Below are 21,047 nucleotides of genomic sequence, written 5' to 3' on the forward strand. Positions count from 1 at the left end.
ATGAAATGCACATGTCCTTGCTGCTTTCCTTTACATGTGGGTCATGGGAATTACTACACATAAAACCTAGGTCAACCCAATTATGGTCTCCTGAGCTGTTGTCCTGCCTACGCCATAGGCTGTATCCATGTTTTCCCAGACTCTGGATCTGCATCCAACTTCTTAAAGTGTCACTGTCGTTTATTTTTTTGCAGAAAACAATAGTACAGAAACTTTGTAATTGGGTTTATTAGCCGAAAAATGCATTTTTATCATGAAAAAGCAGTTTGAAGCTCTCCCCCTGTCTTCATGATTGTCTATGGAGAGCGGAGGGGTTGAGGGAGATGAGGCACCAAAACAGGACAAAAAAAGAGTTAATTTACAGCTACATCACCGGCTATCTCCTCTGAAGTCAGCACCGACCTCTCTCACCTCTCAATACCGGCTTTCACACAGGTCCCGCTGTGTAATCCTTTGTTCTCTGCTGGTGACTAATCTCCCTCCTCTCTCCTTCCCCCTCCCCTCTCCATAGGTTAGACAGGGAACCTCTGATGTAAAAGAGTTGTGATTTCCTGATAATCAGCAGTGAATGAGAGAGAGGAGGGAGGGGGGAGGGAGAGGGAGGGAGGAGGAGGAGGGGGGGCTGTGGAAAGTCTTTTTGAATGCAGATAATGGCATATTTGCCTAATAAACCCAATTACAACGTTTCTTAAAATCGCCTGTACTATTGATTTCTGCAAAAATAAATAAATACTACAGTGACACTTTAAGCCACCGGTAATCATATGCTGAACGATTGGACTGGAGCTTGCTGGAGCTGTGCTCATCTCTAGCCATGAAGTATATATACTCGCACAGTCCACCTTCTTTCCACAATGGTTATTTATTTTTTCCTCCCATGAGACACGACTGCATTTTAGCTCCCCAGCTTTCAAAGTCTTTTGGATTTTGATAACAGAAAAAGAATTTCATGTCTTGGACACAAGTGCAAGAAAATGATAACGTTCCCTGCCAACCGCGGATTAAATCACAAGTTATATAAGAAACACTTTAGCTTAGAAAGTCTCATTAAAGATGGAGGAAAAGTACACAAAACCCACAGCAAACGTACTAGAAAGTCTCCAAAATATAAGACTCCAGCCGCACAACTGACCGCATGCTCTATAAGGAATCAGCAACCCCAGAATCACACAGCCCTCTGCCATATCTTATCTCTCAGAGCAGAATAATGAGCGCAGCTCTGGAGTATAATACTGGGTATAATATATTATACAAAGTGACAACTTTTGTAGAGACTATTGTATAGATAAACCACAGGTTGGAATACACATTTTGGGTGATAGGATTTTTAACATAGGGAATAGTGTAATCCTTTTTGCTATTACTGTATATGCTACAAAAATATATATGCACAGCTTGGTGTGAGAAAACCCTGGAAGCTAGCATGGAAGATCTGGTCTAATGTACGAAGATGGAAAGAAAGGTACCATATAGCCAATGTTAGGTACTTTTATTTAAGCATCATCACCTACATGATGTTAATAGTTAGGCACTGTATGGTGATCTGTACTCTGTGTGGTAATCTGTATACTGTATAATGATCTGTACCCTGTGCAGTGATCTGTATACTGTATGGTGATCTGTATACTATATAGTGATCTGTATACTGTATGGTGAAGTGTATACTGTGTGGTGATCTGTATACTGTATGGTGATCTGTACCCTGTGTGGTGATCTGTATATTGTATGGTAATCTCTACACTGTATGGTGATTTGTATACTGTGTGGTGATCTGTATACTGTATGGGAGCTGTACACTGTAGGCGACATGTATCAACCAAAAAAGGCGTACTTTCTTGCGGAAAGGGGCGATTTGCGAATATTTTATTCGCAAATGGCCGTTTTGCGAATAAAATATTCGCAAATCGCCCCTTCCTGCCGGGTACGCCGGGGGTGTGGGTGGAACGGGGGGGACGCGGACTCTGAGTTTATCATTTATCATTTTTTTAACTAAAAGATACGCTGAAAACCTACTCCACCTTTCAGGTGGCGTAGGTTTTCGGCTGTGCGCACCGACGCGCACGGGATTTATGTAGAGGCAGTCCGCCTCTACATAAATCTCCATAGCACCGGAGATGCAGGGACATTTATAAGTCCGGCGTAAAAAACGTCGGACTTAATAAATGTCCCCGTGTGTTGATCTGTATACTTTATTTTTATACACCATCTATAGGGAAATAACCATCATAATACACCATTTAGGACACTGTCCTGGCTAAGGACAGCACCTGACACTCATTTATAACACCTTATAGCAATTTCTTTTTTTTAGTCCTTCACGGTTTGATAAATGACCCCTGGTAGGTTCACTGATTCCATCCACAAGGCGTTCCCATAGAGTCTAAGCAAATATGTCCAGGACACAAAGCAAACAGTATTGTAACTGCCGCAATAACCTAGGACATTCCTTCCTATGACAAACAACATTCTATTCGGAATCCAGTTAGTGGTTAGAGTTCTGGGTGAGTTTTCTCATACATCATGGGCTGCCTATACCCGGGGGGATTGCATCTTCTCATTGCAGGGCTGGTGTAATCAGTTCATCCCTAGAAGCTATTCCTGACTCCACAGCTGCTGGCAGCAGGTTGATAAAGTGCCAGTCTGTTTTATTGACACTAAATAGAAATCTCAGGGGGTCTCCAGCAATGGGGGCTAATTTGGGTGATGGGCTGGACCAGAAACAGCCTTTCAGAGCTCATAAAACATCTTTTGGGACTAGTCTAGGCCGGGCTAAATTCTCAGCGGTACCAGATGATTCAGAATCGACACAATTACGTTAATGTATAATACACAGAGCGCTCTTTACTTTGTTGCATTGTAACTCACGAGCTGATCACAGGATATAGTTCTCACAGCAGAACATGTCCTGATAAATTGTAATAATTAAACTCATTTGTTTCAGGCTCTTAGGGTTACTGTGCCAAGCCGAGGAGGCAGCGGGGCCCATTCTTCTTCGTAACGTTCAGCGGGGCGTTCCGTGCTGCGTCTAAGACTTTCATTCCACGCCACCGACCTCCGCACACAAAAGACGTACGCATTAAAATCAGCGGCTCCAGTCACTCCTTCCCTAAAAAGCAATAAAGCTATTATAGACTTCAAGCCCTGTAAATGTGAACCCGCAGGAGCCTCCCGCTGACTGTAATCACAGATGCCGAAGAGCAGACCCAGAGGCCGGCCGGTGATACCAAAGCCACGGAAAGGCTGCTCTGCCGAAACCTGAGCCCCGCAACATTTATACTTATTCTATGAAAACCTTTGTGAAATGTTTATCTGACAAGAAGAGGGATTCATGAGCGAACACAAAGCATCTATTTATAGTGTGTGATGTCACTTTTGTGTGTCATCGGCCTTTGTGTACACAAATATGCGCACTTATCAGTAATACAAGAGTCCTATTCATATACAGATCGGACAAAAACTGCATTGTTCTCACTCCAAGTCTACTTATAAGTCACCTAAGTATTTATTACTCTCTCAATCCCAAAATAGAGGGAAGGTATAAAATAAACAATACTTCCTGAATAGAAAGTTATTATCAGAATTGCTGCCTTAGGGTACATCACGCGTAACGGAATCGCAGTGGATTTCACGCTGCCAGTTCGCAGCAACGTCCACTGTGATTCCTGTCCTGTTAGTTTCAATAAGATTACATAGTAGCAGCGGTATGTAAGCAACAGCGCCTTTAACCTCTTGCAGCCCGTTGCATAAATTGCCAGTTCGTGCTTCGGCTTGTTCTGTGGCTCCCAGCATCTGGACGTCCTGCTTAGCCAATCATTGTGCTGCAGCGGGACAGTGGCCGAGCAGGTCATCCAGGCGACGGGAGCCATAGGACGAGCCCGAGCGTGGACCAGTAATGTATGCAATGGGCCGCAGGGGCTTAAGGAGGCTGCTGCTTACATACCCGAAGCGAGATGAGAATTCCGCTGGGAGTATATAATCCTATTAAACAGGAGGGGAATTGCAGCGGATTTCGCTGGAAACTCGCATGAAATCTGTTACCTGTAAAGCTACCCTTAAAGTTTTTTGTTTTTTTTACAACTTAGGGCAGGAGGGAATTTGATCAGGAGTATGAACCTCTCCCCATGCTCGCAGTAAGCTGTGGGACCGGCCTTGGGACCCCCACTGGGCTCTGTGATCTGCGTCACTGACACGTCACGACCTGGTTGATGGACTGACCACTCAGTCAGTCAGTGACTGGGGCGGGTGCCGCTCCAGTCATTGATTCGTTGAGTGGCCAGTCCATCAGCAGGGACAGGCCATTCGCCGGCCGAGGCCAGTCCCGCCACTCACCGCAGGCACAGGGAGGTAAGTTCATACTCCTGATCTAACTCCCCCCTGCCCCTGCTGGCTGCCAGATTTTAAAAATGGCTTGACTTTAATTAAGTATTGCATTTAATACACACTCTTATAAGCCGCAACATCAAACGGCTGGTCACATGTCCACTATCCACCTCTTCAGGTTTTGCAAAATTTCTATGTTCCATGTTGGCAGCATGTAACTTATGAAGGAAGTGTAATAACCAAGTTGCAACAGCAGAAAAAAAGGCTTTAATTTTCACAGAAAACAGGATTGCACCTCCACCGGTAACAGGTTGTCTTCTATGATAATTAAAATTTTCTGCTTCAAATTTTCTGATTGACGTTACAGACTGTAGTTCCATAGTTACATCAGGGAACAAACACGCTGCAGCGATTGCTGAAGGTGGCAGCATGATGGTCTGGCATTTGTGGCATTCTCTGGGCCACTCATTCACGAGCAAGGCGCTAACAGACAATTTGGTTATGAATTAATTTAACATCCTGATTGTCTTGCCTGGGGTAAATGGGATCTTCCAGCAGAACAATGCATGTCACATGGCTAGAAAAGTCCAACATTGATTGGAAGAGCATGACCAAGACTTCAATGTACTACCCTGGCATCATAATTCCCAAGACCTGAACTCAACTGAGCATCTGTAAGACCACCTTGATGATATCGTTTGCTATATGGATCCTCCCCCACATGCCCACTAGCACCTGTGGGATGTATGACAGTCAGCATGGTTCCAGATACCTGTGACAACCTTCCTAGCCCATCTAGCTGCAGTACCTGCTGCACACGGTGGATATTAGCTGCCGCTCAGAATAATGTAAGTGGCAAATGTGTACCAAATGTCATGTACACGTAAACAGTCTTGTATACATCCATGTGTGCATCAGTGCTGTACTAGATGGAAGTTCCAGGTTGTACTGTTTGGGTTCAAGACATGGAAAGTGTGCTGAGCAGGCAAAGAATGTGATTTGGAGGGCAAAAAAATCAACTCAGCAAAAAAACAAGTACTTGAGAATCTGTTATCTGGGGATAAAGGGCACAGCAAAAAAAACCCTAAGGGGGACATTTATGAAGTCCAGCGTTTTTTAAGCCGGGCTTACAAATGTCCCTTCAGCTCAGGAGCTCAGGGGATTTATGTAGAGGCACACTGCCTCTACATATATCCCGAGCACACGGAGCCCGACCATGCGAAAGAGCTGGCGTAGGTTTCAGTATGTGGTGTGGTGCCGCACCCCCTGTAACGCCCTCTCTCCGCCCCACTGGCGAAGGTGGCGCAGATGGGGCCAATGCGGAAAAATTTGCAAGAATACCCTTTGCAAATATTTTCATGCCGATCAGCCCCATCTGCGCCTAAAAAAGCCATTTTCGCCTTTTCATAAATGTCCCTCTAAGTCTTCATGCAAAACGAGTGCATTGTGCTGAAAGTTTCGAGGCATGGCTTTAGGTGTGTCAGCTAAGATGCCAAACTTGCCCAGGAGCCACATAGGAAAGTTTTTCAGTCCAAAAAGATAGAAAGCCTTATAAGCATTTTTGCACCAGTTGTGGTGAATTGAGGCCCAAAAAAAACTGATTCTGATAATAGATGTTGACCTAACTGTTGGATGCAGCCCTAAGGAGTCCTGGAAAACATGGATACAGCCTATGGCATTTGAGTTTGGAAAACGTTGGCTAACTTGAACAGTTCGGCCTCTCCGCTCAAAAATTCATATAAAGTGTTAGGCTGAAAGCTATTGTATGCATATGGTGGCTTCAGATGCGGCTCAGGGGTGTAGTGGTTCTCACCAAAGAGACTAAGCTGGTATACGGAGACTTATTGTAAAATATGCAAATTAGTTCTCCACCAAGAACCCTAAAACGTCTGTCTACAGAGAGCATGGCTGCCAGTCCCATGCTCCCACATATCACCCAGACCTATACAACAGCTGAGAGCATTTTATATCCATCTATACCAAGTAAAAGCATCAGTACTACAAATTGCCATAATGTGCAGGATAGAAGGTTGCTGGCAGGAAGATTCCTTCAGTTGCTGCGCAGTTCATCAACTTCCCCACATTACTAAGGGGAGTGATTCTCATAAAATATATTAAGACATTGCAATTTAAAGCTCTTCGTAAGGCTCATTTGCCTTATTACATGTGCAGCACTTTCCTGAGAATCTTCTTTTTTTTCACTGGTACTTAAGTCATTCATAGGTTATAATCAACCTTTCCTGTAATGGAAATAATGTCTGACTTTCTGGTGGTCTTGTGCATGTACACCACAGCCAATCAGAAGAGAAGAGCTGCAGTAGACAAAGAGCGCGACCTCAACCAAAGATTAGAGAGATTTCCTGTAGTCACTGACGCTACAATAAAGTCACAGATGATGGCGCTGTCTTCATAGAGTTGAGCTAAAGATAAGACAAACAGCAAAAAGAGAGGATAATATATAGATCATCCCTGCATATTCATACTACTTAATATATTAGTTCCCCAGAGAGCATTGCCTGGCCTATAAAGCTCCCTATAACAACTTGGCAACATAATACTGCCTCACATACACACAAGCATTGGCAATCACTGGCAGACTGTGGGCTGATATTTATGACCGCCAGAATAGTAACCGCCTGTGTGATCTGTAATATATTTGTAAATCACTTCATTTACCAGAAATGGCTTCTTACCTTAGAAAACAGTTCAAAATTTTTAGCCACTAGGTGTCTCACTTCTCTGCAATCCACTTCCCACTGCCTGTTGTTAGGGGAAATCTGTCTCTAGTAACAGAGAAAGATTTGCATATTCTCTAACATATTAGTGCAACCCATTAGTGTAACCTCCAGAGGAGCAGGCATAGCAGCTTCTATGGGGTCAGAAACAAAGGGGGCCATTCCTACTCAGACATAAGGTACAGGAAGTCCTGACTATGAAATTGGGCATCTAAAATGGAAAGCAGCCCCACACTATATTCCTTCTCTTTTACTTTACATTGAATTATCTCTGTAATGTGACACCATGTGTGCATTACACCAGCATGTGACATCATTTTATGTCTGTTGTTTTTTCCACACTGTGAGGTTTCATGCATGCATTATCTCTCGGCAATGATATCATGTTGTGTGACATCCTGTACTGTGACTTCACTGTGTGCATTATCCCTGTACTGTGACTTCACTGTGTAAATTATCCCTGTACTGTGACATCACTGTGTGTATTACCCCTGTACTGTGACATCACTGTGTGTATTATCTCTGTACTGTGACATTACTGTGTGCATTGTCTCTGTACTGTGAAATCACTGTGTATTATCTCTGTACTGTGACATCACTGTGTGTATTATCCCTGTACTGTGACATTACTGTGTGTATTATCCCTGTACTGTGACATCACTGTGTGTATTATCCCTGTACTGTGACATTACTGTGTGTATTATCTCTGTACTGTGACATCACTGTGTATATTATTCCTGTACTGTGACATCACTGTGTGTATTAGGCCCCATTCACACGTCCCTGTCAGTTTTTACTGTCAGGAAATCCTGATCAGGAGACCTCAAAAGCCATCAGGAAAGTATCAGGATTTCCTGACAGTAATCCGTTTTTACCTTCAGGAAACCATCAGGAAAAACCTTCAGGATTTCCTGATCAGAAGAAAAAATAGGACATGATGGGGGTTTTACTTTTGCAACCTGCAAGGCCACAGGCTGCAGAAGTACAACTCCCATCATGACTTCAGCAGGGCACGATAGGGGTTGTACTTCTGCAACCTGGATGGCCACAGGCTGCAGGAGTACAACTCCCATCATGACTTCAGCAGGGCACAATAGGGGTTGTACTTCTGCAACCTGGATGGCCACAGGCTGCAGGAGTACAACTCCCATCATGACCTTTAGTAAAGCATGGTGGGGGTTGTAGGGGCAATCTCACCAGTCCTCGATCCTGGGGGGTGGGGTGGCAAACACTGAGGTCCGGGGCAGGGGGCGATCTTACTGGAGCCAGCGTCAGCAAGCCCTGTGGTGAGGCCCCGGGGGAGCCCCCGGGGCAAGCAGGTGCCAGCCAGCCCTGTGGTGCGGTGTGGCCCGGTCCGGGGGGGGGGATGGATGCGATCGGGTGCCAGCCAGCCCGTCCAGTGGTGAGGTCCCGGGGCGGGGGGGGTCGAGCGGACAACAGTGATATTCGGGAAGGGGTGGTGGTATTGGGGGCACTCTCCCAGGAAAGTGCCCGTGATTCCGGCGCTCCTATAGACTTCTATGGGAGCGTCCGGGCCGGAATTCCGGATAAAAATAGGACATGTCCTATTTTTTCCGGATCTATTTTTCGGAACGGACACCCTCCCGGAAAAATCCGGAAGGGTGTCCGTGTTTAATGAAACTCTATGCGTCCGGAAATCCGGACAGATTTTCCGGACGTGTGAAGTGGGCCTTACCCCTGTACTGTGACATCACTGTGATCATTATTCCTGTACTGTGACATCACTGTGTATATTATCCCAGTACTGTGACATCACTATGGGCAGTTTCAATAATTATGAGCTTAATATATTCTAAACTTTGGCCATGGTGGAGTGGGGCTACATGTTCTTGGTACATATCCACAAATGAAGAACATAGAGAAAAAACTATTGAAGTGTTAAAAAGATTAAAGTGACACTGCAAACCACACAAACAATAAAGCTGTGCGCTCCAGTAATGTGCAGCAATCCCTCTTGCAGAGTTTCCTGTTTGCCAGAATTTTAATATTCGGATGAGCAGGATGAAAAAGCACAGAGTTCATCTTTTTTTTTAGTGCAATTATTAAGCATAAAGCCAGATGACAAAAGCTCCGCGCGGCTGTGTTGTGTGCGGGGAGCGCTGTCAGGACATGTACATTAAAGATAATTGTTCCTGTGGACATTATCTCCTTTGTATTCTGTGCAGACCAGAGCCGCGATGCATGGATGCACTTCTCCCTGACTCTTTGGAGAGGAATACTGCTGTTTCCTCTCTAAATGAGGTGTTTAGGAGCCAGGAAGCAAACAGTTAATGCACCGTGATTACTATTATACAGGACTGGCTCAAAGCAGCTCTGGCAGGAACCGAGAGACTGTTTAATCCTGGTTGTTACCTGCTGAATCGCACCCGTGCTTAGTTCTTGATTCCCCAACGCATCTGGCAGAAATGCAACAATTTCTAAATTCTTGTTGGATTTGTCCTCGGCAAAGGAGGACCCCGCTCCCACATCTGCAGCCTTTACTCAAAACTCAGGAGGAACTCAAAGCACATACGTGGGGTCCCAGTATTACGCAATAACCTTATAGGTGATGTTACATATATGCATTTTTATGCTGGGTTCACACTATGTATATTTCAGGCAGTATTTGGTCCTCATGTCAGGTCCTCATAGCAACCAAAACCAGGAGTGGATTGAAAACACAGAAAGGCTCTGTTCACACAATGTTGAAATTGAGTGGATGGCCGCCATATAACAGTAAATAACGGCCATTATTTCAATACCACAGCCGTTGTTTTAAAATAACAGCAAATATTTGCCATTAAATGGCGGCCATCCACTCAATTACAACATTATGTGAACATAGCCTTTCTGTGTTTTCAATCCACTCCTGGTTTTGGTTGCTATACAGCCTCACAAATACAGCCTCAAATATACATAGTGTGAACCCAGCCTTACGCTGTTTTTTGAGCCAAGAACAAAGATTGGCTCGATAGGGATAGGAAACGTAAAGGCAAGGCTTATACTTCTCCTATGATGGATCTACCTCAGCAACAGCACTAAGGCTGGGTTCACACATAGTATATTTCAGTCTGTATTTGGTCAGTATTTTGCAACCTCAACCAGGAGTGGATTAAAAACACAGAAAGGATCTGATCAAACAATGTTGAAATTGAGTGGATGGCCGCCATTTAATGGCAAATATTTGCTGTTATTCAAAAACAACGGCTGTTGTATTGAAATAATGGCCGTTATTTACCGTTATATGGCGGCCATAATTTTACAATTGTGTAAACAGAGCCTTTCTGTGTTTTCAATTCACTCCTGGTTGAGGTTGCAAAATACTGACCAAATACTGATTAAAATATAGTGTGCGTGAACCCAGCCGTAGGCTGCATTCACACGGTGCACATTATTCCACTATACAACACTGCACTTTCACAAAACTGAACTTTTGACACATTCTTTGCAAAATCATCATTTTCTTGCTGTGTTAAACCAGGGAATCCCTCATATGATTGTCATGTGTGATTGTAACATCCATGGCATATTCTATATATCACCTAAAAGGATCTGGTCAGAGTCAACCTGTATGAAATCTTTTACTATTCTATACTGATATTTCACAATTAACTTGTTCTCTCACAAGGGCAGTAGAATTGGTGACAGCTATTAATGGCCACCATTACATTGTCTATCGGGGGTGCCAGTGCCTGAACCCCGAGAGACATGAGAATACTGCAACACAGTCATATTACCCCAGCAACCTATATTCTACTGCTCTGCCTGTACACACATACATAATAAGGCACTCACATACTGTATCTCTGGGAGACTCTGTATTCTATAGAAATCTACAAAGCAGAGGCATGTTCCATCACCAGCTGTGCTGCAGGATATGTTTTCATAGAAACATTGCATTGTGTTATCTTACAGGGCCGCTGTGTACAGTAATTGAGAATTATACGCCCCATACGTACCGAGGGACATGTGGTATAGTATTTTGTGGTTGTGGGTTCATCTGCATAATTGTCAAAATAGAAAAGAAAGGTTAAAACAATATCACTGTAGGCAGCAGAAAATAGGGTAGTTATAGACCCTGCTATCATTCAGGCTGTAACAAGTCCTCCTAACTATTTTATTTACCATTGAGAGAATTTCCAATGTTTTTCATTTCAATTATTTTTGATAGTCCGGGATTCTGCATTACAATCATTTTCACTACTATGCATTAGAATGATTTTCAGTTTTCTGCATTACAGTGACTTTCAGTAATCTACATCAAAATTATTTTCTGTATTCTGCAATAAAATGAATTTCAGTAATCTACGTTCCAATGCTTTCTGGTATTCCGCATTACAATGCTTTTCAGTATTCTGCATTACAATGCTTTTCAGTATTCTGCATTACAATGATTTTCGGTATTATGTATTACAATGATTTTCAGTATTATGCATTACAATTATTTATTCTGCATTACAATGCTTTTCAGTATTCTGCATTACAGTGACTTTCACGAATCTACATCAAAATTATTTTCTGTATTCTGCAATAAAATGAATTTCAGTAATCTACTGTACGTTCCAATGCTTTCTGGTATTCTGCATTACAATGCTTTTCAGTATTCTGCATTACATAATTTTCAGTATTCCACATTACAATGAATTTCAGTAATCTACCTTACAGTGCTTTTCGGAATTCTGCATTACAATGATTTTCAGTATTCTGCATTACAATGTTTTTCAGTATTATGCATTACAATGATTTATTCTGCATTACAATGCTTTTCAGTATTCTGCATTACATAATTTTCAGTATTCCTCATTACAATGAATTTCAGTAATCGACGTTTCAATGCTTTTCGGTATTCTGCATTAGAATGATTTTCAGTATTCTGCATTACAATGATTTTCGGTATTCTGCATTACAATGATTTATTCAGCATTACAATGTTTTTCGGTATTCTGCATTACAATAATTTTCAGTAATCTACGTTCCAATGCTTTTCGGTATTCTGCATTACAATGATTTTCAGTATTCTGCATTACAATGGTTTTTGGGATTATGCATTACAATGAATTTCAGTAATCTACGTTCCAATGCTTTTCGGTATACTGCATTAGGGTAGCTTCCACTGCGGATATGTAAGCTGGCCCCTTTAATCCCCCGCCACCCGCAGCACCCGGCCCGGAGCATACATTACCTGCTTGGCGCCGCGGCTGTGTGTGTGGCTCCCCATCAGCCAATTAGCCGGGAGACTCACACACAGCCGCAGCAACAAACAAGTAATGTATGCCCAGGGCCGGGGGCTTGGGGCGACAGGGGTTAAAGGGACCAGGTCACATACTGGCAGCGGAATACAAACTCGCAGCGTGAAATCCACTGCGGATCCAGTACTTGTGAAGCTATCCTTACAATGGTTTTTGGCATTCTGCATTACAATGATTTTTGGTATTCTGCATTACAATGATTTATTCTGCATTACAATGCCTTTTGATATTCTGCATTACAGTGATTTAGTCTAAATAACAATGATTTTCAGTATTCCGCATTACAATAATTTTCAGTAATCTACGTTCTATTGCTTTTCGGTATTCTGCATTACAATGTTTTTCAGTACTGTCTGTTTAAATACATTCCAATGGCTTTGGTGTCCTGCAGTACAATGATTTTTTTTTTTTTAGAATACCAATAAAATGCATTGCAATTATTTTTGAGTATTCTGAATTGCAATGATTTCTAGTTCTATGCATTACATGGATTTTCAGCATTCTATATGTGATATACAGTGATTTACACGAGTCTGCATTACAATGGGTGTAGGCAGTTCGGTGTTCTACATTGTATTGATTTTTAATATATTGCATTGCAGTGATTTTTGGTAATCTTGTATTTAGTATTGCAAGGATTTTGGCACTCTGATTGTTCCGATAGGAGTGTACTACTTTCTACTGGTTCCAGCCGATAGACGCTCCTCACTCTACAGTCCTGCCATAGAAAAATTGGTGTCTGGAGGCAACATAAAGCAGCACAGAGCATTCATCTGGAGGATGTGTGAAGCTGAAATCACCGGGGGCTCAGGAAACAGCAATCTATCACTCACTAAGGGCTTAAATCCTGATTCACACTTTAAATGGCATTGCCGCGGTGGGGCACTCACGAGGAGCGAAGCGCTGCCTTCTCCCTACTCATCCATTACTGAGAATGGAAGATAAATCTTCTCTGGAAGACGCCTGATGCTCCTTCTCCTAATGTAATAAAATGGTTTAAAAAAATATATCTATCCTCAGGGATGACCCAAATAATTCCCCGCAGTCGCCAATTTGGCTAAAATGGATACAAACGATATTGCAGTGACCGCGGTCACGTCTCCATCTCCTGCCTTCCTGTGTGACAAGCTTTACCAAGCTGGCATCTATTAATATGATAATAAACACAAAATCCAGGCTGGATTTACAGAACGTATTCAGTAAGATTACATAACGCTGCTCGTATGCGATACACTTATAATGACTGGGAGCCCATCTGAAAAGTCATAGAAGAGACAGAAGTAGCAAATGCAATAAGCAATTTCTCTAATGTCATTCAGCAGAAGAGCCAGAGGATTTTAGGGGGCTGCACACCCCAACAGAGACATCTTCAGGGTAGGTGGTAATGATGGGTATTAGTGATGCTAAATTTCTATACTTCTTCGGAGAAGGGGGTTGTTAGTTAATCTTGGCGCTCTGGATCGACCGTCTCCTCTTAAGAACGTTTCCACTGACCTTGCACTAATTCCCTCCCTGAACATTTCGCCACTAAACGTCTTTGGGAGGCAGAAATGACGCAGGGGTCGGGGTGAACGAGGATACTGATTGGAAACAGTAAATGCTGCACATTAAAAATTAAGCATGTTCCACATGTGCTGAGATGTGTTAGTAACAAGAACATAAAATGCATCCAGCTGGTTACACTGATCTCAGGTGAAGGACAGACTTTATGCTGAGAATGTGTTTATACATTGTAGAATCGTGTAAACTCCTGCAACAAACAAGGACCAACAAGAGTTCAGTCAGTGCGGTGAGTCAGGAGCAAAACCGACGCATTCCTGATCAGTTCCTTTCAAAAATGTATTGATTAAAATAGTTTTCTTAGTTTATTATGTTAAAGGGGACTATGACATAAGGTCAAATAAAAAACCTGCTGCAGAAGCACATAGCATTCTTTACCTGCCTGCTCCAGTTTTGAAACCACCAAAAATGTATTTGTTTTGTGGGTCTTGGTTCTGAATTTTGTGGCTGTACTTCCTGGTTGAGCAGCTACTCAGGACTGCAAGCCCCAGAATGCATTGCTTTCCCTTAGCTGTTCATCACAGTCCAATCTGCATACTTCTTTCCCATCCCACAACCAGTGTCGGACTGGTTCACAGGAGGACCGGAGGATTCTCCGGTGGGCCACCAGCTCAGGACCTGCAGTAACACTTGCTGACATGTGATTTCTCACTGGTTACTGGTGGGCCAAGATCATTTCCTCTGGTGGGCCCCAGGTACCCCAGTCCGACACTGCCCACAGCACTCTTGCCAATACCCCGCCCTCTAATCATCTAATTTCATTGCAGACTATGTCAAAGTGAAGTTGCAGCACCTGCTTCTTTTACTCCTTGTCTACTCAAGGGGATGGTGATGTAGGCTGGAGAGTATGGTCAGAGATGGTGAATAACGCAGAAGGGTGAACAACATCTAACCAAGGCTCCTGTCGGGATGACTGTCATGAGAGAGAGGGAGGAGCCAGGGACAATACACATTTTGTAGTCTTTCTATTTTTCATTTACTGTCAGTGATATAGCACAGAAAAGCAAATTGAAGCCAGTACTATTAGTGAAATTAGTAGTATACTTTTTTTTAATACCACAGTACCCCTAAACACTTATAGTGCATGTTCACCTTTAAGTCTACAACTAATTGGTGCCTGCGGTGCCATAGGCAGAATACAGACGGCTGTAAACAGTGATGACCCTACAGCCTAACATTACATAATATTCAAGCACAGGTTCATCCTAAAAGGGATTTTCCAACCAAAGAATCAATAGTATATCCTCAAGACATGCCATCATCTCTGGGATAGTGCAGGCCTACCTGTCGTGATCCCTACTACTCTCTTACTATAACTACCACCGCTACTACTGATAATATTAAAATATCACAGCCTACAAGGATATAATTGTTGTGACCATCCTGCTATGGCCATGTGACTCACCTACACTGGTCCAAGCTCCATGTCCTGGTGGACCGAGAAAGCTCCTGTAATCAGCTGCATCCCACCACTAAGTACCAGACACTGCTCTGACTATATTACAATCCTGCTCTGTTTTTAAGGATGTGCCAAGCTGTAAAGGCAACCGAAGCCAGGAAAGGTTGGTACTGGTACCAGTTTATAGGGGAAGCACTCATATGTTTACTGGTGATTAGGGTTCCTCCTTTCTGGCCCCTTGTTTCTGTGCATTCTAATTGTTTACTGCTCCTCCTTCCATATTTCAGCCTTGTTTCCTGACAACCTTTGCCTTCCCCCTTGTATACTATGCCTGGTAGCTGCAGTGCTACTCCTCATTGTGAGCTCCTGGCTTGCTCCAGACTTTGCTCCTGTTTCATCTCTTGATTTGTCTTCTCATAATGATTATTGGCTCCATTCCCAATTACACCACGGTACAATAGCACTATCACTGTCAATCTATGATAGCATAGTTCATACCACCTTGTAAAGTTAACCGTAAATTACACTTGCATCCCAGTCTAGTCTGCATCAAATGGAGTGTGGCTCAGACAGTTCACATTTTATTACATGACCATAACAGACCACAATCGACACAATAACCAAGAACGTCATTAGATCTAGCACAGCATCTTTGGGGGTGTAGTGGAAAAGACAGATACAATACTCTGTGATAGAAACGGTAACTGTGTCAGGCTGTCATGTATTATGGATCACCACCTAGTTTCGAGACCAAAGAGGGTGTCTTACCCAATGTATGTCAGTAGCTGATTTTAGCTGCTTATTCATATAACATAGGGAGGAGGAGAGATACACATACGATATATAGACAACATTTTTTTTATTGTAATTTCTTATGTATTCTAAGCATCTAAAATGATAAGGTTCACTTGAAATTGTTGCGTTCCAGCTGATGTGGTTTACCTCTCTGTCTCTTAGATCTCCAGGTAACTGCAGGTAACATGAGAATCAGAATTTCCCAGCATCATTCTAAGGTAATTAAATTTAGCAGAAGACAGAAAATTACAGGAAATCATGAGATCAGTAGAAACATTTTCCGTAAAACATTGGTAATTTCATTTTCCAGGGCTTACAAGTTCCAGCAGTAAACCCCATGCATCCATCTGTCGGTCCTAGGAATTTCCTGGTCTGTGCCCGCCTTGTGCTGGCGTTAGCACAGATCTTTTGGGTTTGATACATTTTCCACATTGTGTGAGCTGCAGACACATCACTCCATCCTGTTCCCGCTGTTAACAATAAACTGTTACAATTTTTTTTTTCACATACAGTTTGTAACTTTTTATTGTTTGCCAACAAGGCTATAGTGTTCATCTAGACTCTGAGCTCGGTTCTATCACATATAATGGCAGGTGAGAAATAAGGAGCCAGTTCTCCTACCCTTCATGATTCGCTACCTCTGAAAGAGTGATAAATTGAAACCAATATGCAGTGTAAGAGGCGTCTGTTAACTGGGTAATGCTTAAAGTGAAGTCAGGTGATTTCTGACGCCCTATCGAAGAGAAGTGACTTTGGAGCAGGAGGACTGTTGAGTAAAAAGCAGAGTAAATTCATACCGGACTCTTAGCTAAGAAAGTGAGAGTCCTGCTTTCCATGCCCACAGTGACAGCTCACTCCAAACACATAGTGATTGACAGCTTTCCATGCCCACACAGCGATTCACAGTTAACCTTACCCACATAATGACTGACAGTTTACCTTGCCCACACAGGGATTGACAGCTTACCCTGCCCAGAGTGATTGATCACTTACCACACCCACACAGTGACTGACAGCTTACCACGCCCACACAGTAACTGACAGCTTACCACACCCACACACTGATTGATGGCTTACCACACCCACAAAGTGACAGCTTACCCTGCCCCCACAGGCATAGGCAGCTTAACCTGCTCCCACAGTAATTGATGGCTTACCCCACTCACAGTTACAGCTTACCACGCCCACATAGTGACTGACAGCTTACCATGCCCAATGATTGAAAGCTAACCACACCCACTCAGTGATGGACAGCTTAGCCCAACCAGTAACTGACAGCTTACCCCAGCAACACAGGTTGACTGACAGCTTTCGCTATATCAATGTGTTCATACGGAAAGTCATCAATAATTCTTCTCTAAATTACTTAAAGCTTTATATCCCAGAGTTCAGACTCTTTCCCAATAGCATAGCATTTAGCATTGTGCCCCTAACCTTCCAAATTTAGCAACCTTAAAATGCATTAGTATAGGTGAGAGACATCTAACATGCCAGCGGATGACTAATTTAGCTGTTGCACCAGAACTAATAACATGAAGAGTACGCAGAGAAAAAGTTAAATTTGTCCAAAGGTTTACCTTTACACCTTTAATTGTGGTCTTTGGGTGAAAAGATGCAGTAAAGTGAATGAGGCTTAGAATTTTAACAACATATCTGCAAATCGTAAAATCCTTTACAAATGTTTATGTAAATTACAGTGAATATAGACCAGAAATAACATTCAGAATCATTCCATCATCATCTCCACAAGGTGCCTTCTTTCTGCCTCATAGAGAGGGGTCCCCAGCTGGATACCCCATCTATGACGTCTATATAATGTTGAGTTGCAAATATTTTGTTTACCGGGTTATAATTCTACAAGCTGCCCCTGCATTACACTGACATCTCTTCGATGGCTCCCTATCACGCAGAGCTGTACAACGCAGAAGATGTGTTCCTCAGTATAAAGCTGCTGTCCACACAATGCAGCTCTGGATGTGACTGGACTATAAGTCATGGAGACTTATGATCAGTACAACAACGTAAGTGCCCAACTTTACTCGGCATGTAGATTGTCATAGTAATGCGATGTGCTAAATTCTGAGTTTACGCAAAAATATTCAAAAAGGTTTCCCGTCTAAATAATTTAATGCAGCCCATTATTCACTGGATATGAACTCCTCCATTACAAGTGAAGCTCGCAGAAGAGTGATGAGGACAAATGCGCCATCACCTCTCCCTTCATCATGCATGTAGCAGCATTTAATGAATGATCAGAGAAGTATATAACGTTCTCCGGACCATGATTCACAAGCCTAATTTTCTTGTTGTCTGACACACACTGAGACCCATTCATTTTCCTCCATCACACATATTGCAAGTAGCAGTCGGGATCAAGCGCACATCGCTCACCACACTCATTCCTATCTAGGTCACAGAACCTCTTTCTCTCTGCAGCTTGGCAAAAAAAAATAAAAAATGACAGAGAAGCTACATAAATAAAAGTGTCTGTGTACGAGACTCTTCCTTACTTCACTGCTGCAAATCGGAAACCTAAGCTGCTAATTACACTTTTCTGCCTGTCCGATTGCATTGGAGCCTGTTCGCGGCAGACACGAGTGAGAAGAGACAAGGTGCACAGAAGATAATGGCCTACTTACTCATTGCACTGGCTGTACACGGGGGAGGAGGATGCTGGCTGGTGGGGAAAAGCATTTTCTGCCTATTAGAGCACTGTAAGGTAATAGAGGAGGGTCCCCTATTAGGACCCCCTTCTGTGGCACTCCGGCACTCCGCAATTCCTTTGAATCAACTGTTGATTGCAATGAGATGCAATGTAATGCTGCTTCTTCTCTGCAAAAACAAGAAATGATCTCTGGGTTTTCTTGCTAATATTGGCTGATCAGTTAAGTATCCAGTGGCAGGAGCCCTTGTGATCCTCTACACTAAATCTGTGGCTCTCCAGCTGTCGTAAAACTATCCAGCATGCACTGTGGCATTGAGTTACTGCAGGTGGAGCAGTATGTGTTGATTCAGTGGGGTGTTGGAATCCTACAGATGGAGCAGTGTGTACTGCTGCACTGTGAGGTTGGTTTACTACAGCGGTAGTAGTATTTATTGGTGCACTGCTGTGTTGGTTTTCTACAGTTGGAGCAGCGATTATTCACTGCACTCTGAAGAATTTAAACATGGATGGGATAAACATATATCTACCCTAACATAATAAGAACGCAAATACTAAAAGGGCAGACTAGATGGACCAAGTGGTCTTTTTCTGCTGACAATCTTCTATGTTTCTATAAGTGACTACAGGTAAAGTAGTGTGTACTGTTTCACTGACGTATTTAGTTACTATAGATAGAGCAGAATTTATTTCTGCACTGTGATGTCAAATTAATACAGGTAGAGCAGTTTATATTTCTACACAGTAGGTTTGGTTTACTACAGGTAGAGCAGTATGTATTTCTGCACTGTAGGTTGGGTTTACTACAGGTGCAGCAGTATGTATGTATTTGTTAACTGATAGCTGGGTTACTACATGTGGAGCAGTATGTATTTCTATGATCTGGTGTTGGTTTCTACAAATTTAACATTAAGTATTAAAGCACTGTGATGTTAGGTGGAGCAGTATGTATTTCTTTCCTGCAGTATTGAGTTACTATAGGGGGGACAGTAATTATTTCCACACTGTGGTCCTGGTTTATCGCTGGTAAAGTCGTATTTATTGCTGTACTGTGGTTCTGGTTTTTGCCTTGCTAGCCAATATTATGAGCACTATGTGGCAGTATTTAGAGCTGTGCAGTAGTGGGTGTTTGTTGGCGAGGTCCCAGCATTAACATGGATTGCCTGGTGAGGCGTGGGTAGAAAAAGTTTAAGAAGCCCTGATCTAGGAGAAAAAAAAGCACTTAAGAAATGTCTTTATTTTCAATCCAAAATTTCAAGTCTGGACCCATCAGATACTGCACCTACCAAGAGAACTTTTACGGATAAATGACTAGTACAGTGTAAGTACATAAGTTGTCTTTTGTGAGTTGTTAAAAGGTTTATTCAGCAGTTTCTGAAAAACTTGGGTGACAACCAACACCACCACCATTACAGCCCCCATTGGAGTAGTTACCATGTTTCTGTAAGGCTACGTGCACAGTCTGTTATATACTCTGAGTGTATTTATAGGGTACAATGGACTACTGTCATATGTTTGTATTGTAAACTATATTTGAATATAGTGCTTAATGTTGAGCGACGATGCCAACAATGTATAAAACGTGATATTGTACAATGGGAGTCTAGGGTGGTGTATACATACACTTCAATGGCATACAGTTGCATATATTGGGACTGGATGTTCTGCACATTGGAAAATCTGAATGTACTTTGCAAACACCTTATATTCTGCTTGTCATTATAAAAAAAAATTTGATGCGGTGACTGAGTTCAGATTCTCCTCGACACTGCAGGGAGCTGGGGAGACAAGGGCTCAAACATGTGCTTCTGGTGATAGCCAAGTGCCGTGCTTGTGTGATGTCCCATATACTGTGAATGGAGTGAAGGCTGAGCATCCACAGTGCTGCTCCAGTTACTCAGGTGACCACTATTTTTGTGATCATGGGGGTCCCAGGATTTGCCCCCCTCACCGATCAGCTACTTATCCCCTACAAAATGAATAGGTGATAACTATTAATCTTGATATAACAGGTTCCAAGTATTTATGAAAAGACAACGAGACGTATAAAGAAAAGTTTCCGTAATAAATATTCTAAACCTTCTTAATCCCAGCCATTGAGATTCCTCTCTTCGCTCTTCCTGGGCTGCTTGCAGGAATGTATTCCAGATTAAGGCGCTTCATTTTCACAAGAGAGGAATTAGCTGTTGGCACGCTCTGCCACTTAACAAGAAGAGCGCTCCCTCGTTCTCATACCCTGGTAATGTAACACCTGCAATTACCAGCAGCTCAGATGCCTGGACCGTAATACTACAGACATGACATCAGCATCACAACACAAGCACCTA

At 42.8% G+C, this 21,047-nt stretch overlaps 1 protein-coding gene and 1 long non-coding RNA gene across 3 annotated transcripts in view; one reads left to right on the forward strand and one right to left on the reverse strand.

Annotated features, from left to right (window-relative positions):
* PTPRF (protein tyrosine phosphatase receptor type F) overlaps positions 1-21,047 on the reverse strand; it is a 657,420-nt gene that overhangs the window by 262,164 nt on the left and 374,209 nt on the right. The window lies entirely within an intron of this gene.
* LOC138798785 (uncharacterized) lies at positions 15,274-16,511 on the forward strand. The gene is made up of 3 exons (XR_011364161.1): positions 15,274-15,426; positions 16,221-16,276; positions 16,369-16,511. It is a non-coding gene; the product is annotated as an uncharacterized lncRNA (long non-coding RNA).

The sequence above is a fragment of the Dendropsophus ebraccatus genome, chromosome 8 (genome assembly GCF_027789765.1).
Source record: "Dendropsophus ebraccatus isolate aDenEbr1 chromosome 8, aDenEbr1.pat, whole genome shotgun sequence".
Taxonomy (NCBI): domain Eukaryota; kingdom Metazoa; phylum Chordata; class Amphibia; order Anura; family Hylidae; genus Dendropsophus; species Dendropsophus ebraccatus.